General features: G+C 33.3%; 1 long non-coding RNA gene across 1 annotated transcript; it reads left to right on the top strand.

Moving 5' to 3' along the window:
- The first annotated feature begins 1,945 nt into the window (after nucleotides 1-1,945).
- On the top strand, nucleotides 1,946-6,168 carry LOC136843551 (uncharacterized). The gene is made up of 3 exons (XR_010854567.1): nucleotides 1,946-2,054; nucleotides 2,999-3,078; nucleotides 5,784-6,168. It is a non-coding gene; the product is annotated as an uncharacterized lncRNA (long non-coding RNA).
- The last annotated feature ends 14,583 nt before the right edge of the window (nucleotides 6,169-20,751 follow it).

Raw genomic sequence — 20,751 nt, 5'->3', positions numbered from 1 at the left:
ATCATTCAAGTACAGTTTCAACGTCTATGGAAGACCAGCGTTCTCTTTTTCCTGCATTCTTTTCCTAACTATCATGACATTGCAATATCAATAAAGACTGAAGTATCAGTGTAATTTTTTTCTCGGAGGACCAGGAACCTGTTCTGACGGTTACATAGACAAAGGTGTCGATTTCATCGGTAAACATCTCAACCAGCTGCCTCACTATGACGGCGGAAAAGCCATCAACCAAGCCAGTAAGACATATATCTCTTCAAACCAATGGGCATAACAAAATAAGCGATATACCAGCAAAATAAAACTCCCCTGCGTAGAGGCATTAAGAACATGTCTATAGGGACATCGAACCTGACTACCCTTCTGCTTTCATATCGAAGAATCGTAGAGAATGCTCTTATTAATGTCCATCAGAATAAAAGAGAATTGTGCCTATACAGCAGAGTTGATATCAACTTACACCTTTCTTGGTCAGTAGTCAAAAGTCACTGTACATCACCCATGGTCAAAAGTACAACATTGTTTCTAAATAAAGCAACGTTTCGAATACCACTGGTAACGAATCACTTATCAGTTATAATTCTTTTGGTTGTAAGCTATTCGTGTGAATTAGACAATAAACGATATTTGTGTGAATTAGACAATAAACGATATTTGTATATATATATATATATATATATATATATATATATATATATATATATATATATATATATATATGATCATATTTTTTAAGAGCTCCACCTAATGTAATGAAATGGATATTTTATATTTGTGGCCTAATGTTTGTGAATATAAGAAAAACCCTCGGTTTTTCTTATATTCACCTACCACATACACACATACACACCCACACACACACACATACACACATATATATATACAGTATATATATATGTATAATCCTGTTGATAATAGTTTTCATAGCTCCGCCTAATACTATCGAAACAGGATTCGAATATCAGGCGATGATTCGAATTAGCCGCCAATTATAACACTTATGACAGATATAAATGGTTTATTTAATGAAACTTTGTCCTCCTACCTTCTCAATTTCCCCAAAATTTTGGGATATTTTTATCACTGCAAGCCTTGAATCCGTAATTATGGCAAATCGCTGAAGGTAGCAGATTACGAACCTACACACCTTTATTATTAGTAATAATAAATCTAATTATAAAGATTACCTTTCATTCATCGGTGCGAGTTGATAAGCTCACCGTTGAATTACCTTAACAAAAGTGTTTTGTACTATTTTTATCTATGACCATGTCATTGTGACGCCATGTTGCATTAACTAATAATATATAATGATAATGATAATAATGATGAACGATAAGATGAACACAATACAGTATACTAAATTAAGTACAGTAGTAAAAAGTAGTATTCATGAACTCCTATGCCCAGGCACTGCTGAAAACAACAGCAACAACTATAATAATAATAATAATAATAATAATAATAATAATAATAATAATAATAATAATAATACCAAATAAAGACCAAACACCGATACATCATTCAGGTAGTTTGCTATAAAGGAAGAGTAAATGGCAAATGTTCCATAATAAAATCTCCATAATAATAATAATAATAATAATAATAATAATAATAATAATAATAATAATTTTTTCAGATGGGCTACCTACTGATACATAATTGGGGTAGTTCGCTAAACAGGAAGAGTGCCCGGCAACTCTCAAATATAATAATAATAATAATAATAATAATAATAATAATAATAATAATAATAATAATAATAGTAATAAATTTCTGTCGATTTTCTGATCATCGCCTTAAACTTCTTCGGTGGCGAAAGGGCGATGAAGTGACATCCCATAAATAGGCAGTTGCAGCGGTCGTTGGCTGTTATCCTCAAGAACAGCTTGTTTCAGTGTTGTTGAGTCTCCAGCTTGGTAAGACAGGTTTCGTTGATACTAACTCGACTTTCGAGTTCATTTGCGTTTTGGATCTCAGCCGTGCTCTACTGAAGGAACGTTGGTTTCACTGTGTGTGGGTTTCTGTACAGTCCTCGTTCTCTGTACGTTTTCAAAGTAAGGTGCTTCTTGTATTTTATAATTGTTTGTGTTTTCTCGTCTGTAGCGTATCTCCTTCAGAATAGGAGTAGTTCTTTTTTAAATTTGTAGTATAGTCTTGGTGCGCAGTGTACAAATGCTCTCTAGCCTGACTTAATTTGTTCTAGGTTCAAATCGCCTATTTCCTTCACTTGCATGTGTTTTGTTTACAGTATTCATTTAAGATCTAGAAAAGCTTGAGCAGTTTCTCGGATGTCGTATTGTGAATAGACTTTGCAAGATTTTAGGCGTGAAGGCGTGCTTCAAGGTTTGTTGGGTTGGCGAGTGGATACTGTTGCCTGTTTTGCGGTTTATATTTCTCAAATATTTAGATTGTGGTACTTGAGCTATCACATAGTTGTATGAAAATTTTCCGTTTGCAGGTTTTGTATCTTCAAATATTGGTATTTTCGATTCTTTGTTGTAAATTCCTACAATAACTGTTCAAAATGTTTGTTAGGTATTGTTGTAGATTGCCTTTCAACATGGTATTTAAGACTTAATTTCGAAGCTTATTTATTACTAAGCTGAGCTAGATTGCTTTGAGTGTTAATTCTATGCACTTTGAACCATATTAGCAATTTTATGCATTGCTACGGATATTTTCATTTCAACGTTATACTGCAATAGAGCAAGTCTTACGATGCAATAGGGTTTAAAGTTTCTTGAGGATTAGAGAGCCCTAACTCGACTACCATAGCCTTTCTAATATGGGGGTATATTAAGTTTATTCAAACTTGATTATTGTAGGCTTAAGTGGCAATAAACTAGTAATAACGCTTATCAGTATTTATAAAGCCTTGCTTGGTGCTCTTTAGTATTTTAAAACTTATCAGATGGCCCAGCTGATTGTAACCAGTAGTCATACTTGGGCTCTTTCCACTTGCTAGAACATTTTTGGCTTTAATATATTCTTATTTCAGGTCAGGGTGTGTCGTTAAATAAGCGTGCCATAGTGAACTATTGAGGTGACAGATACCTTATGACTAAACAGGATTAATGGGTGAGTAAATATTTCTAGTTTTATTTTTTTAGTGGAGTGACTTGAGCAACCCTCAAACATTTTTTTAGCTTAGTTTTTTTCAGAATCAAACCTCGTAAGTTTTCATTTTAAGTTTAGGCTTTGTTTTAATGTATTTTGTTTATTATTTCAGATTCAAAACACTAAGTTTTGAGAATTTTGAAAATTTATTTTCTTTAAAATTACAAAGGTTAAATTTTAACTTTCCCAGTTTTGAACATTTCAAGAAATTTTAGGATTTGTTTCAGCTTCAGAACTTTTTGTTTTAAAGTATTTAATTTTTATTTTTGATTATTAGTTTAGTTATATTTTAGCAACGAAAGTTAGTTTAGTGTGAGTGGAAGTTTGTTAGTTTAGTGTGAGTGGAAGTTTGTTAGTTTAGTGTGAGTGGAAGTTTGTTAGTTTAGTGTGAGTGGAAGTTTGTTAGTTTAGTGTGAGTGGAAGTTTGTTAGTTTAGTGTGAGTGGAAGTTTGTTAGTTTAGTGTGAGTGGAAGTTTGTTAGTTTAGTGTGAGTGGAAGTTTGTTAGTTTAGTGTGTGTAGAAGGTAATTTTTGAAAGTTTGTAGAGTAAATCTAGTATTGTTTTTAGTGGATTTAAACTTTATATATGAACTTTTGCCTTGTGTGATTTGATCTTGTAATTTCTGCAGTTTTGTTTTTTAGAATTAAGTTTAGTTAAGTCTCTATTTTGGATTTATTTTGGATTTTTTAAGTTTTTGAACACAGGCAATTTTTGAAGCTCTTGATATTTCAGCTGCAAAAGTAAGTTTTGCGTGTAAAGTAAAGTAAGTTTTGCGTGTTAGTGTGTGTAGAAGGTAATTTTTGAAAGTTTGTAGAGTAAATCTAGTATTGTTTTTAGTGGATTTAAACTTTATATATGAACTTTTGCCTTGTGTGATTTGATCTTGTAATTTCTGCAGTTTTGTTTTTTAGAATTAAGTTTAGTTAAGTCTCTATTTTGGATTTATTTTGGATTTTTTAAGTTTTTGAACACAGGCAATTTTTGAAGCTCTTGATATTTCAGCTGCAAAAGTAAGTTTTGCGTGTAAAGTAAAGTAAGTTTTGCGTGTAAAGTAAAGTAAGTTTTGCGTGTAAAGTAAAGTAAGTTTTGCGTGTAAAGTAAAGTAAGTTTTGCGTGTAAAAGTTTAAAGTAAGTTTTGCGTGTAAAGTAAAGTAAGTTTTGCGTGTAAAGTAAAGTAAGTTTTGCGTGTAAAGTAAAGTAAGTTTTGCGTGTAAAGTAAAGTAAGTTTTGCGTGTAAAGTAAAGTAAGTTTTGCGTGTAAAGTAAAGTAAGTTTTGCGTGTAAAGTAAAGTAAGTTTTGCGTGTAAAGTAAAGTAAGTTTTGCGTGTAAAGTAAAGTAAGTTTTGCGTGTAAAGTATAGTGTTTTTCTTTAGCCACTTCCAAAGTCCACCTTTGCCGGGGTGGCGGTGCCACCTGCCAGGCAAAGGTGGACTTTTATGTTGTGCATGGTGACAAGTCACCATGCACAACTGGAAGTTCAAAAACAAGCATGGTGACTTTGTCACCATGCACAACAGGGATTTCAAACCAACCAACTTCTTACTTAGGTTAGAACTGTAAGGTTGATAGTTTTCGTGTAGCTGGGATTTAATGGGAAGTAAGATATGGAACTTGAAATATAGGATAGGGCTAGAATAGGGTGAAGAACGTGCTAATTTAATATAGATGGAGGGGTTAGGATAAAGGTAATAAATGTTAGTCTATCGCTTAAGGATGCGGGGAATAGATGGGGGTAAAAAACGCGATAGTCAGACCTAGGGAGACATTTGACAGTGCAATTATTAATAGCAATTACAGTACTTAGTCCTTTTTTGGTCATGAGATGCAAGTTCGAATGTATAGTGGAGCCGAGAGTAGGGTAGGATAACCGACATACTTTTATAACTTAGAATTTCATTCCCACTTGTAAATAGGAACTAGACAGGTAATAGGTGGATCTTAACGATTTTCCAAGAGGCCTAGGTCTTGGGATGTTATATTTCTTTGACACTTCTTAGACACTGATGTCGTGGACTTGTCAGGTATTCAAATAGGCTGGTTAATAGTGGAAATTGTAATTCTAATTTTTGCAGTCTGGTTATCGCCGTTCCGTCAATGCGCTCAACACCCCCACCCTCCCCTCATACTCTTCATTCAAGCGAAGCTTTCATGTTAGGAAATACAGTTCAGATGCATATTTTCATTGACCCCTACCTTCATCCACCTTTCCTCCAGCACCGAAGCTTGCTTCGGGAACCCCTTTCTTATTCTGAATTCCCCAACTTAATTTTTTGCCCCGTGGGGTTGTGCAGTTTCAATTCCCTTAAGACTATATACTAAAGGGCGAAAGTTGCCAGATAGTGTTTGCATTGCATGGCACCTTTCATGGTTATGTAGCACTAAAGTTAAAATGCGGTTGTTTCAGTGTAAGATTAGTGCCCTATTAAATATATCTGAAAGGATGGCACTCTCTATCCTGTTGTCTTTTTTGGAGTTTGAAGGAACAATGGTAGTAATATATGGGCTTGTTAATGGGAAAGTTTACTCATGTGATATAGTATTAATTATAACCTTAGAATAGCTGTTGGGCCTAACTGAACATGCTATTTTCACTGTAAGAGGGTAGGTTATGTCATGGAAACTTTTAGTATACTCTGATATCAAACAAACTGCTTTTCTTACGCACAGGCTCTTGGTGTAGCTGCAGCAGACCATAACATCGACACTAATACTAATGGAAAGCAACGCTTTTCGTTAAGACTGAATATCCTGTGAGGATTCGAATCGCTCTGAATTCGGTTACCCAGACAACAAGAACTCGACGTGTAGACGCTACGCATATCCTGTGAGGATTAGAATTGCTCTAACTTCGGTTACCCAGACTAGAACTCAACTTGTAGACGCTGTGCATACCCTGTGAGGATTCGAAGTGCTCTAAATTTGGTTATTCAAACAACTAGAACTTAGTAGATGCTGTTCTCTACTATTCAATTTTATAGTCTGACTTTGGATATGTAATAGTATTTACATGTATGAATACCATCTTAATATAAATTTTATTTGTCTGTAAACCTTTGCCCATTTCTTTAACCCCAAAATGTCATGTGATGGGGTAGAATTTGCGATACTCTTGAAAGGCATTGAAAAGGTAAATGTCCAATGAAATCAAGGGAGTAGTAGTTACTGATTGGTTGGTTAACAGAAGTAAGATGGGGAAATTGAAATGAGAAATGTAGTAAGATGGGGAAATTGAAATGAGAAATGTAGTAAGATGGGGAAATTGAAATGAGTAATGTAGTAAGATGGGGACATTGAAATGAGAAATGTAGTAAGATGGGGACATTGAAATGAGAAATGTAGTAAGATGGGGACATTGAAATGAGTAATGTAGTAAGATGGGGACATTGAAATGAGAAATGTAGTAAGATGGGGAAATTGAAATGAGAAATGTAGTAAGATGGGGAAATTGAAATGAGTAATCTAGTAAGATGGGGACATTGAAATGAGAAATGTAGTAAGATGGGGAAATTGAAATGAGAAATGTAGTAAGATGGGGAAATTGAAATGAGTAATGTAGTAAGATGGGGACATTGAAATGAGAAATGTAGTAAGATGGGGACATTGAAATGAGAAATGTAGTAAGATGGGGAAATTGAAATGAGAAAATGTGGTAAAATGGGGACATTGAAATGAGAAATGTAGTAAGATGGGGACATTGAAATGAGAAATGTAGTAAGATGGGGACATTGAAATGAGAAATGTAGTAAGATGGGGAAATTGAAATGAGTAATGTAGTAAGATGGGGACATTGAAATGAGAAATGTAGTAAGATGGGGACATTGAAATGAGAAATGTAGTAAGATGGGGAAATTGAAATGAGAAATGTAGTAAGATGGGGACATTGAAATGAGAAATGTAGTAAGATGGGGACATTGAAATGAGAAATGTAGTAAGATGGGAAATTGAAATGAGTAATGTAGTAAGATGGGGACATTGAAATGAGAAATGTAGTAAGATGGGGACATTGAAATGAGAAATGTAGTAAGATGGGGACATTGAAATGAGAAATGTGGTAAGATGGGGACATTGAAATGAGAAATGTGGTAAGATGGGGACATTGAAATGAGAAATGTAGCAAGATGGGGACATTGAAATGAGAAATGTAGCAAGATGGGGAAATTGAAATGAGAAATGTAGCAAGATGGGGAAATTGAAATGAGAAATGTAGCAAGATGGGGAAATTGAAATGAGAAATGTAGCAAGATGGGGAAATTGATATGAGAAATGTAGCAAGATGGGGAAATTGATAATGAGAAATGTAGCAAGATGGGGAAATTGATATGAGAAATGTAGCAAGATGGGGAAATTGATAATGAGAAATGTAGCAAGATGGGGAAATTGATAATGAGAAATGTAGCGAGACGGGGAAATTGATATGAGAAATGTAGCGAGACGGGGAAATTGATATGAGAAATGTAGCGAGACGGGGAAATTGATATGAGAAATGTAGCGAGACGGGGAAATTGATATGAGAAATTGATATGAGAAATGGGAGACGGGGAAATTGATATGAGAAATGTAGCGAGACGGGGAAATTGATATGAGAAATGTAGCGAGACATGGAAATTGATATGAGAAATGTAGCGAGGCGGGGAAATTGATATGAGAAATGTAGCAAGACGGGGAAATTGATATGAGAAATGTAGCAAGACGGCGAAATTGATATGAGAAATGTAGTTATTTGAAGTTTTAGTATATCAACCTCGAATTTTGGTGTTTACTTGGATTACTCTACTCAGATTTAAACTAATATTCAGCAAAGTGATATTGTATTTTGACCCCTCTGATGACAGGAATAATTAATGTTTAAGATTATTCCTTATGATCTGGAGATCGCATTCGGCTGAGAACACTTGTAAAGGTGACTTGAGCGATAATAGTTTGAAGTGAAAATTCACTTTGACATGAGATAACGCCGAGAAAATAATTTAAGGATCTTACGGGTTTGAACAGTCCAAATTGCTATGTAAGGGGTGATAATTAGTCTAAGTCAAGCAGGCAGCAAATTTTCAATAGTGATAGTGTAATTTGTCCCGGGAGTGGTTATTGCTTATGCCTATAAATTGTTGAAATTACTGTGACTGTTAATGGTTACTACAACACAGGCTTTAGCGTTGGACTTCTGTGTATCGGATAAGTGAGGCGATAGAGATGCAGGATTTTTGCATAATGTATTGTTTAATTAGTTGGTGGCGTTGTATCTGGGTCGAAAGTTTTTGAATGTTAAAACTGCTCAAAGGATATCGTGAGGATGGGGTTGTGCTTCTGGTCCTTAGTTTTGCCAATCTCTTGGTAATACTTTGTTTTAGAGTTGCGAGTAAATTGGGTTCGCTTTAGAATTGAGAGCGCCAGGACAAAAACTTTAGAAAATCGGTCTTCCTTTTATCCTGGCTACGATCCGCAAACTTAGGATAGCCAAGGTTAGTCACTCAATTCTGGCTTTACATCTGGTTTTTGTTTGTGCACTGCCACGAAGCCACCTTCAATATTATGTCTATACAAAGAGAAAGGCTAGAAGATATCAAAGCACCTTTTTCGTAGATTTGTTTGAGATATTTCCTTCCATAGCCGAGTAACTAATAACATGATGATAACTACTGCCAGTTACTAACCAGCTAACTACTGAGTTATCCGCCAACCGATTACAGAGTTATCACCACGTGAAAACATGTCCTGAAATTCTTCTGCCTCTTTTTCCTTACTGATTCGCCCAAATGATTGGTGCCAATTTGCAGGATTTTGATATTTTGTCGCCCAAATTATACAATGAATAGTCGCCCAAATTCGCCCAAAATGAATTGCGCCCGAAAAAGGTCGTTATGGTGGATGGTAATAAAATCACAGGAATAAAGTCACAGAAAAAAGTCATAATTTAATGGCAAAAAAGTTGTGGTAAAAATCAATGTAAATTATATTGCCTAAACTTGTATATTTTTTTTTTCTGTAAATGTTCTGATGTGTAAAACAAATACAAGAATTGAGTACAATCATAGGATAACATTCTATATAAATATTCATGAAATAAGCAAAATATTGCAATTATATACTTGATTATTATTGCAAATGAAAACTGATTCCTTGCGAGGCACCAAAACCAATGATAACAAAATAGAAACTATGGCGTACTGCAAGGCGTTTCGACTTCTTGTCCTTTGTACTTTTTGTCCTTTACTTTGCAGACTCCTAAGTAAAGGACAAGAAGTCGAAAGGCCTTGCAGTACTCCATTGTTTCTCTTTGCTTCGTGAATTTTGCCTTTATTTATATATTCATCACGTTCCATATTATCGTGATTATATATATATATATATATATATATATATATATATATATATATATATATATATATATATATATATATATATATATATATATATATATATATATATGTATATATATATATATATATATATATATGTATGTATATGTATGTATATGTATATGTATATGTATGTATATGTATATATATATGTATATATATATATATATATATATATATATATATATATATATATATATATATATATGTATATATATATATATATATATATATGTATGTATATATATTATATATATATATGTATATATATATATATATATATATATATATGTATATATATGTATATATATTATATATATATATGTATATATATATATATATATATATGTATATATATGTATATATTTATATATATGTATATATATGTATATATATATATATATATGTATATATGTATATATATATATATATATATATATATATATATGTATATATATATGTATATATATATGTATATATATATATATATATTATGTATATATATATATATATATGTATATATATATGTATATATATATATGTATATATATATGTATATATATATATATATGTATATATATATGTATATATATATATATATATATATATATGTATATATATATATATATATATATATATGTATATATATATATATGTATATATATATGTATATATATATGTATATATATATATGTATATATATATGTATATATATGTGTATATATATATGTATATATATATATATATATGTATATATATATATATATATATATATATATATGTATATATATATGTATATATATATATGTATATATATATATATATATATGTATATATATATATATATATATATATATATATATATATATGTATGTATATATATATATATATATATATATATATATATCAGGAAAAAATATATATATAAAAAATAAAATCGATTCAATGCATCACCGAGCTGAGCCTTGGCCAATCAGGTATGAAATCTCTCAGGAGACGCAGACGCACGAAGGAGCAGCGTCGCCATCGCCTAGCAGAGCCTGGAATGCTGTTTCTTTGGAATGTGGACCACTGAATTAGCGCACCTTAAAGACAACGAATCCCCTTGTTACACAAACGTGCTGGGAGCTCCAGGAACGACGCATGCCCCTTTCTCTCTCTCTCTCTCTCTCTCTCTCTCTCTCTCTCTCTCTCTCTCTCTCTCTCTCAAAATGAAATGTGAATGACTATGACGTTGCAGTTTCATTTACAGAGACATTTCATTTATCTTCATGCAATCGTTGTAAGAGAAATTAATTTTCAACCAAGTTTACTGACTACTGAACGAAATACAAAAAAGGGTAGCGTGAGCAATAATATACACAGGGAAAAAAACAGCACGTACACACACACACACACACACGCGTGCACACGCGTACATCACAAAAGCAGCCACGGCGACGTCTAGAGAGACTTAGCAGACGGAGTTAGTGTCTTGCCTAACGCAAATTAAAGCCATTCCAGCGGCATATGCTAATGAATTGCATTCTTTACACCTGCGGTTCTGGTCCTTCTCAGCAGCCAACTCTGCGTCTGTATCGTCTAATTGTGTGAGATAATATTTCATTATTTTACGAAGCTACTAATTCATTTGCATACTCTTGGAAGCGGAACGTTTGGTATAATTTACCCACTTGTTTCATCTCATGATGATAATTTCTGAAGAGCATATTACGAGGCTAGACGGCAGAAGGGAAACTATATTGAGGAAGAAATATTTGTAAAATTAACGTCTACCGATCATGTCATACAACTCATCTTTTGGAACTCGTGCAAAATGTGATTGTTAAACTTACTTATGTAATCTGTATACATAAGGAAGATATGTTTTTATTTTAATATTCACATCCACAGGAACTGTTTCTCCCTACAGGCGAACAAAATGGTTTTTTCATTGACACTGAGCAGAAAATGCGTCCTTTTCGTCCTTCTGGGGCCAGAAATCTACTAATGAATACGATATAATATTATTAGTAGCAATGATAAAGAAGGGATGCCACATAAAAACCAGTTCAGCTCAAGCGTACTTAGTTGCTGATCCTAACAATATTTATTTGTATAACAAACTGACGTGTGTGTGTGTGTGTGTTGTTGTTGTTGACTGTACATACTATATAATATATCGTTAAAGCGTTGTCACTCCCCATCTGTTGCAGTATGTCAGCTCTTGCTGAGGGAACATTTTGGTAAATTATAACCCTGTGTAAACCCTCTTCCAGCATGAGTTGCACTTCTTGCACGAGCTTACGACGAAAGCCCCGTGGAGATAATACCAGCCACTACATGGCAAATGGACATAGGAATCGAGAGGAGTGTGCCTGTCCTCCGTCCATCTGTCAATAGACGCGATGGTCGCGTTGCAGCGTCCGTCATCTCTTCTTCTTTTAATTCCGTGGGATTTCTTTGAGCCTTGTCGCGTTTCCTAATGGCATTGCGCAGCTCTTCTTGTCTTGAGGGAAGAGGATCCAAGAGTCATCCTAGCCTCCAGTGATGTTCACATTGGAAGGACGGCCACATCCATCATTCACCCTTGATGACAGGCGAAAGGAAGTCAGGTACGATGCCTGTATACATGACTGCTGCTCAGAATAAGTACGAGCGTCTGCTGACAACTAGAAGTTGTCGTCACTTTTTTTTAATATTAAAGATGTTGTCGGAATATGAGGAGAACTGGGCTTCTAAACTTCATATTTGAAGTGCTGTTTACCATATATGTATATGTATTTATGTATATATATACATATATGTATATATACACACATGTATATATATATATATATATATATATATATATATATATATATATATATAAATATAAATTATGTGTGTGTATATGTATGTATAATATATATACATATATATATATGTATATATATGTCTGTATAGATATACAGGTAGATAGATAGATAGATAGATATTCTCACGGTTATTTGTATCGATAATAACACACGACGGGTATCCGTTTGTCTGTTTTTGTCTGCAACACTCAAAGTCTAAGTAAATGAGCACTTCATTACGCATGTCGTCTTCCAGCCTGCTGGAAAGCTTCTCTCGCCACGGCCTATGTAAAACGCTGAGTGAAAATACCTTTGGCCTATATATAGGACGAAATATTACATTTTATCATTACAATGACAAAGAATAATATGGATTTGGCAGAGGGATGTGTGAAGAGGCCACGAGTTTAGATTGCATGGCACCCGTAGGACAGACGTCTATAAATCAGCTGTAAGGATAATGAGGGGTCTAATAGTCCCAGAATGGGACAAAACCTTAGGAGTGGAATAAATCAAAAAATCTCGTTGAAATCAGAAACTCACTAAAAAGCAGGTTCTACACCAGTTCTTAATTGGGAAGAATAGCTGACGTCAGCTTTTTCCTTCAATATAATAAATTGCATATGGCAACTCCCACCGTCGGAGGCGACTTCAGATTGGTATCAAAGAGAGCTACAAGAGCTAGGCTTAATTAATTAGTTTTGTGTTGGCCGAACCGTCCTCGCTGCCACCAACGCAGCAGAGATGGCAGAGTAGATTCTACCAAAAATTGGTAGGTTGTGGAGAAAAAAGTAGCGTAGCAGAAAAGAAAAAAAGATGAACGGCGGCACTTAAGAAGGGGCTGCGAAAAATTTTGAAGAAAAAAGAAAAATTACGCAAGGAGGCTAGATGGTTGTTCGAGAGGAATATTTTACTACAACTCAATAAACGAAAACTGCCCTGGCTTGAAATGTTCTACGTGGATGGCCTCTTTGAGCTACCACACTTTTAATTAAAATTATGGTATAGTAGATAATAAAATTCTGTTAATAAAAGAGAATGTAAATAAGCTTAAAACTATGATATATAGCAAATGATAAAATCCATATTAATGACAATACTCATCACTATCTTTACCATCATCGTAGCCCTGTTATTAATTATAGCCTTTTTCTGTTCAGCATTATCATGACAATAAAGTGAACTTTCGCATTCGTGCCACTTTAATCACGTTACTTTCTCCTTACTTTGGTTACCATCATAATCTGTTAATGTGTCTTAGCTAGGGTGTCTGACGTAGGGCAAATGAACGTCTGAAAATCCTCTTAAGCATTTCACATTTTTTAAACAATTAGCAAATATAAGAGGTGTTACATATATTAACCATAAACTATGCTTATATTCTAAACATAAATAAATCATCATGGTGTCTTTTAAGACCCCAATGATTGTGAACTTAAATAAATTAATAAATTAGAATTTCCATTCAAACGAAAATTTGCATCTTGCCGCATCAATCACTTAATACGATTAAAGAGAAGAACTGAGGATAAAAGAAAGGAAGAATAAAGAATTCCAAATAAACCTTTTCCATTTCCTCGAAAGTCTCCTCCGCATCCAGTTAGGATAAAAGCCTCGAAAATCATATTGCAAAACGATATTGTCTTCTTCTGGACCGCTCGTCCATGAACCACGCCTCAGCACGTTCCAAAATAGACCATTCGTCTCTATTTGAGTCGTATCCTTGACTGGCGCAAACCGTCCTTCGAATTCGAGTCCACTCCGTGTTGACGATTGCTTTCAAATGGTCCATGAAAAATGTTATCTGCCTTAGCTCTCCTGAATTCTGATATGCTCTGAATATCCTGAGTTCCAGGTTTTCCCTTCTTTGCATAAATTTTTTCATGTCTTGTATAATTTCTTTTGGAAACCAGTGAAGTTCATTTAAGCGACTTTTACATTATGCTGTGGTCTGAGGTTTCAAAGAAAAATTCCACTTTTATAAGTAATGATTTCATTGTCTTATCAAGCTTCGTACGAGTTTCAGTTTTAATTATTAACCTGAAACAGCTCTTAGCCAATAAGTTCCCGGTTAATCGTGGAGGCTATCCTCTTATCTATTTTCTAATTTTTTCCCTGATACCTTTTAAAGAAATTCCATTTTCGTATGTTTTGTGCATTATTCGGTGTTTTCTAATTACTACACAGAATATTTAGAATTTGAAAGATGTTCTTTCTTTGCTAACATTTTAAACATGTTCTTTATCTTTTGATTTCGTTTAAAGTCATTGTAGGCAATAATATTGAAGGTAGTTAGTAAAGTAGAACCGGAATATCTCACTTCAACATATAAGGAAGAAATAAACAAATGGTCACAGAGGATGACATCATGCAAGTGTAATAAATCAGAACTTTAATACTGCATGACTTGATACAATCTCCATTGCAAGCTCTAATATTTAAAATTCACCTGTAGGCAAAGTGACGAATCGCAATGGACACGCTGATTCTTTGATGTCGTAACTGATACGGAAATTTCGTTGTATTTACTTTCATGATTCTTTCGCATATTTATGAAGAAGAACGTGCGAACACAATATTAGTTACGAGTCTTGGTTGCGTCAAGGTTCCGAGCTTCTGACTGGTACACGAACGTTCGTTGTTATATACATATTCCATTCATGTATTCATTTGAAGAAATAATGATAGAACAGCCTTTGCGCAGTCCGTAGTGAATACGACGTTTCCTTATAAATATTCATTTTACAGAGTTAGAGGAATTTATTTCTGGTGATAGAATTTCATTTCTCGCTATAATGTGGTTCGGATTCCACAATAAGCTGTAGGTTCCGTTGCTAAGTAACCAATTGTTTCTTAGCCACGTAAAATAAGTCTAATCCTTCGGGCCAGCCCTAGGAGAGCTGTTAATCAGCTCAGTGGTCTGGTAAAACTAAGGTATACTTAACTTTTTTTATACGTTGTTCGAAGTAAAATTAAAATAAGATTGTATTGTAAAGTCCTCAATACTATATCCGTAAATTTGCCTTTCAGTCGCTTAGTGTATATATATATATATATATATATATATATATATATATATATATATATATATATATATATATATATATATATATATATATATATATATATATATATATATATATATATATATATATATATATATATATATATATATATATATATATATATATATATATATATATATATATATATATATATATATATATATATATATATATATGATGTGTGTGTATACATACATTTATACGCAGCCTTGCCAGCTAAAGAACAAATACATTCAGGGAAATATGCTCTCAGCTTTAAACAGCCTATCTACACTTACAGTATTATTCAAAATTAAATCTATTTAAAATTGCTATGTCAAATGTTAAAGTGTTTGAAGTGTTTTGAATTAAAATAGCTTTGGCGAATTTTCTTCTGGGTTAATGGATCTATTACCAATTGGTAACGATGCGAGACACACACACATGAGAACTTGTTGAAGCTCTTCTAATTCAACACTTCAAAAATTCTGGTAATGTTAAAAAAATTTTATTTAACATTTGTTTTAGAATATCACTGTCAAGTACAGGTAGGATGTTAAAAGATTTAAAGAAACATCCCTGAATGTTTTATTTTCTTGAGCTGTTAATACTGATGTCCTCTCTATTTTACAAACCTTTCAAGCACCAATATTTTATTAATGTTAACCATTTGCATTCAGACGAGTGGATCATTTCGAATGCTCAGCAAATTTCTTTTCCACACTTTGGGTTTCACTTATATATATATATATATATATATATATATATATATATATATATATATATATATATATATATATATATATATATATATATACACGTGTGTGTATGCATATATGTATATATATATATATATATATATATATATATATATGTATATATATATATATATATTTACATGTATATACTGTATTGTATATATATGTGTGTGTGTGTTTGTGTGTATGTTAGTGTTTGTTTGCACGTTATTGTAGAGGCAGAATTCCCATAGAAAGGGTAAGAGAAAAGCATTATGCTACATGTAGTATTTCTATTGTTTGTTAGACAATAATGAAATAAAAAGTATAATGATCCTACGCAACCGACCATGTGAAGCAGAATTAATAGACATGCAATTAGAGGATATGAGGGTAATTAGGAAACGGGTAAGGGCCAAAGAAAGGGAACATTAATCTCCCTTAAACTAGGTTCCAAGATGATCAAATCTACCCGATATGAATCCAATTTCCATGGGAATATAAGCACGTCATTTATTTTCTTAACTCGTTAGCATTAGACAGTTGTCCTTCGAAACGACAGTACAGCACTAATAAAGAATCAGAAACGGGTCAAAGTCTACTAAGGTTGGTTCCTATTACTTTTATGAAGAAAGGCGAATAGATTTTTGATACGCGGATGTTAGCGATGGTTGTTATTGAATTTCTCCCTAAGAGATGCTTTTATTTTTATTTTATTTTTTTATTGTAAAGTATACCCTAGTACCGATATCTTTGAGGGTATCTCTTCCCAGCAAAAATTATTGACAGTTGAACCGATGGTATTTGGATAGGTAAAGGTAAATTGACTCTCTCCATAATACCTGCAAATGTCGATACCAGCCAAGAATGGGATTCTGATGTTAATGCTGCATGTTTCTTTTATCCATTGTTTAGTGCATGAAAGTAAGTTTCTTTGACTTTTGAACATGTTTTGTGCCCTAAAGATAGTCCAAATAAAAACAAGTAAAAAATGCGCCGCAATCGAGTTTTCTGTACAGCGTATAATGCTGTATGAAACTCTCAGCCACGGTCCATGAAACTTTTAACCGCGGCCCATGAAACTTTCAGCCACGGCCCGGTGGTGGCCTGTATCGTTGGTACCTATAGCCCTGCCAGACGTATGATTATGGGAAATTTTAACTTTAAATAAAAAACTACGGAGGCTAGAGGGCTGCAATTTGTTATGTTTGATGATTGGAGGGTGGATGATCAACATAACAATTTGCAGCCCTCTAGCCTCAGTAGTTTTTAAGATCTGAGGGCGGACAGAATAAGTACGGGCAGGCAGACAAAGCCATCTCAATAGTTTTCTTTTACAGAAAACTGCAACATTATTAGGTGGTGTGTTGAATCCTTTATGATTTTCATGAAAAAATTATCCAAGTGGAAATTTGAACACAAAATTCTGCCACTTATCATCATATCAGCAAAGTCAACCACTGTTAAATTAGGATTTATTGTTCGTGAAAGCAATTGTCATCATATATATATATATATATATATATATATATATATATATATATATATATATATATATATATATATATGTATATATATGTGTGTGTGTGTGTATGTGTGTGTGTGTGTGTGTGTATGTATGTATATATATATATATATATATATATATATATATATATATATATATATATATATATATATATATATATATATATATATATATATATATATATATATATATATATATATAAATCTATGTATGATGGTATGAAAGTATGTATGTAGGTTTGAATATAAATTCAATTTCTATTTGATTTTTCTTTTGGAGCTTATAGCATACGATTGTGATATATTCGTTTCTATGACCCCGTTCTAATGACAGGACTTTTAAATTATATACTGCATTTCAAGTCCATAACAGAATGTAAAATCTGCACAGTCAAGAAAAGGGATGATCTTGTATGCTTTACTGAAATATGAAAAGTCGTCCTGTTGCATTTTGTAACTTCTCTGACCTTTAATTCCGTGCAGTGCAGTCACCGTGATCTTTGACAGAACCATGGGTTTAAAAGTATTGTTCCGTGAAGTTTACGAACATATTTCTATTGTCCATGTCACAAACTTAAACCCATAATGGAAACCCATGCCTCAGTAGCTCGAATATGTTCAAGAAATATGAAACCCGTTAATCAGTGAGGCCTCGAGGGGTGGTGCACCTGTCAATGACAATGATACATTTTTCCCACCTGTTCTCCAATACGTGAACTCTTTCATGCTAATAATGTGAGGCAACTCTAACCACCCTACTATCGCCTTGCCTGATCCAGCCCTTTAGGATTACGTGGTGATTATAAACGAAGAGGTTTTTCAATGAAGTGGTATAATGGCGACGCCAAAATTCTTCATAGTCAAGTCTTTACCGGCATCCTGCGAGGTCTCTGCCGTCCATAGGTCGAAATTAGAGTGGAGTTTAAGATAAGCAGGCTATGCTATCCAATGTTATATCAGATATCTTTAGACGTGTTTGTTATTGTTGCATTGACGTATTCTTAGGCAGCATTTACGTAAGCAAAAATTGCAGTTCTATAAATTTCGTCCCCGTCATAATATGGATTTACTTGGGCAAGCCAGTAGTAATCGATGACTATCGTCATTTGTTGCTTTTTCGTTCTATGCAGTTTTGATGAATTTCTTTGTGATGCACTTAACGCAATTCTGCACCAATGGAAATGACTGCCCTTGTCTTACCTGTTTTCTCCTTATCAAAAATTTACTTGTAGCTTGCTGCTGAAAGGTTTTTGAAACTATAAAAATACTGAAGTAAAAGAATTATTTCTGAATAAACAGCGTCGCTATGTTAACAATGCAAGAGGAGAATATTTTAAATCAAGGAAAATGTAGTTAAACAAAATTTTAGGGTAATCAGAAAGGGTTCTGGATAAACAGTTTATTGCATTTAGAGTATGATAATTATGGACTTATTTTATATTTTCTAACTGTAGTTTTTGCTATTTCTTCTTAATTATCCACCTGTTGCAATGCAACACCGGATTTTTTTTAAGATTTCACTTGCTTCAATCTTTAGTGTAATAATCCGAGCAAACGTTTCGGAAAAGCACGCGAACTAAAATTAATGTTTTTCTTTATAATATTCCATAAATTAAGCGTTGTTAGAGAATATTTCAGTTGTAAGCAAACAAGAAAATTGTAGAGAGAATATGAAAAAAATTTTACCGGAACTATTTTTCTCATTTTTTTTCTCTTGTGAAATGAAAGTGGTCGCTTTTATCAGTTTCATCTCCAGCTTCAATTGACAGAATGTCGTGAAGGAACTGTAACTTCATCCTCTCTCTCTCTCTCTCTCTCTCTCTCTCTCTCTCTCTCTCTCTCTCTCTCTCTCAGGGGTCATTATGTAAGTTGTCAATATCTTCTTACGTCAATCACATTTCTTCGCTGATTGACAGTCGGTGTCGTGATCTTGGTATAAGGATGATTGATCCGTTGAAAGGAGGGCGATTTAACCTACTTTCTTAATTACTTAATCTTACTTCTTTGAAAGACTGGGGATGTTGCGTGTTGATGAGTACTCCATGATAGATGTTGAGAAGCCTGTCAATTATGATAAAATTAATCCATATGACACCGGCTTTTAAGTATGTCAGGCAACCACTTATCTTGAAATATATGTCACGAAATGGTGTGTATTTGTTAGATCTCGGAGTAGAACTGAAAGTGCACACTTACCGAGAACTTCATCGGCGAAAGAAATAGAATAAAAAATAAATAATAATAATAAATATAATATTCTTTGTTGCAGCTCAGGGCCATATACATGGAATATGCAGATACAATATACACAATCTAGATACATGAGATAGCATGATAAAAATAATATTCGGCAGTATCCACACAGTTGCTGAAGAAGTAGAAAAAATAGAATTCATAATAATGGTAATGACAGTAATTATATGGAGAATAATAGTAAAAAAATATTAAAAATGATGGCAATTAAAAATGCAGATTGCAGATGATTACTTTCCAGCTAGGGACCTTAGGTGGTTACATAAGTCAGGTCCAGAAGGCTAAATACGAGAATTGAAAGTTGCAAAACTCTTCAATGATATTATTCACAATAGTAATAAAAATGGAAAAACACCAATAATAAGAAACGTAGGAATATAATAATAATAATAATAATAATAATAATAATAATAATAATAATAATAATAATAATAATAATAACAGATTCTGGAGATGACACTTCATAATTGCAAAAATACAGAATAAGTCATTTAAGGAACAGACGCCTCATTATCCCATCTTTCCTACAATTTAGATCTTCTTGCATCAATGTTTAGGATGCTTTGTGTGAGCGAATTGCTGCTGCTTCTCTGTCGGGTGATCAGACGGACATTGTTTGCCTCACAATGATTTTCAAATTATCCAGGAAGTTTTCTATGAACATCTGCGTGGCGGAGTGATAGCGAGGAGTGTTTGTGAGGCATCTCAGAATGTCATTGTGAACAACAGTGATAGGTCCCATGTTCTCTCGGGTATAGTTCGTCCAAAGGGAACACCCATATATACTGTAGCAGTACGAGCGGAAGAGCAGCAGTTTCATGTCTCGGTGACAGAAGGTAAACCTCCTTGCAATCATGGTGCCAGTTGCACATAGTTTAAGACGCCTATTTTCTATGTCTGCC

Source organism: Macrobrachium rosenbergii, chromosome 11, assembly GCF_040412425.1.
Source record: "Macrobrachium rosenbergii isolate ZJJX-2024 chromosome 11, ASM4041242v1, whole genome shotgun sequence".
NCBI classification, from domain to species: Eukaryota; Metazoa; Arthropoda; class Malacostraca; order Decapoda; family Palaemonidae; genus Macrobrachium; species Macrobrachium rosenbergii.
This window is presented reverse-complemented; position numbering and strand designations above follow the sequence as displayed.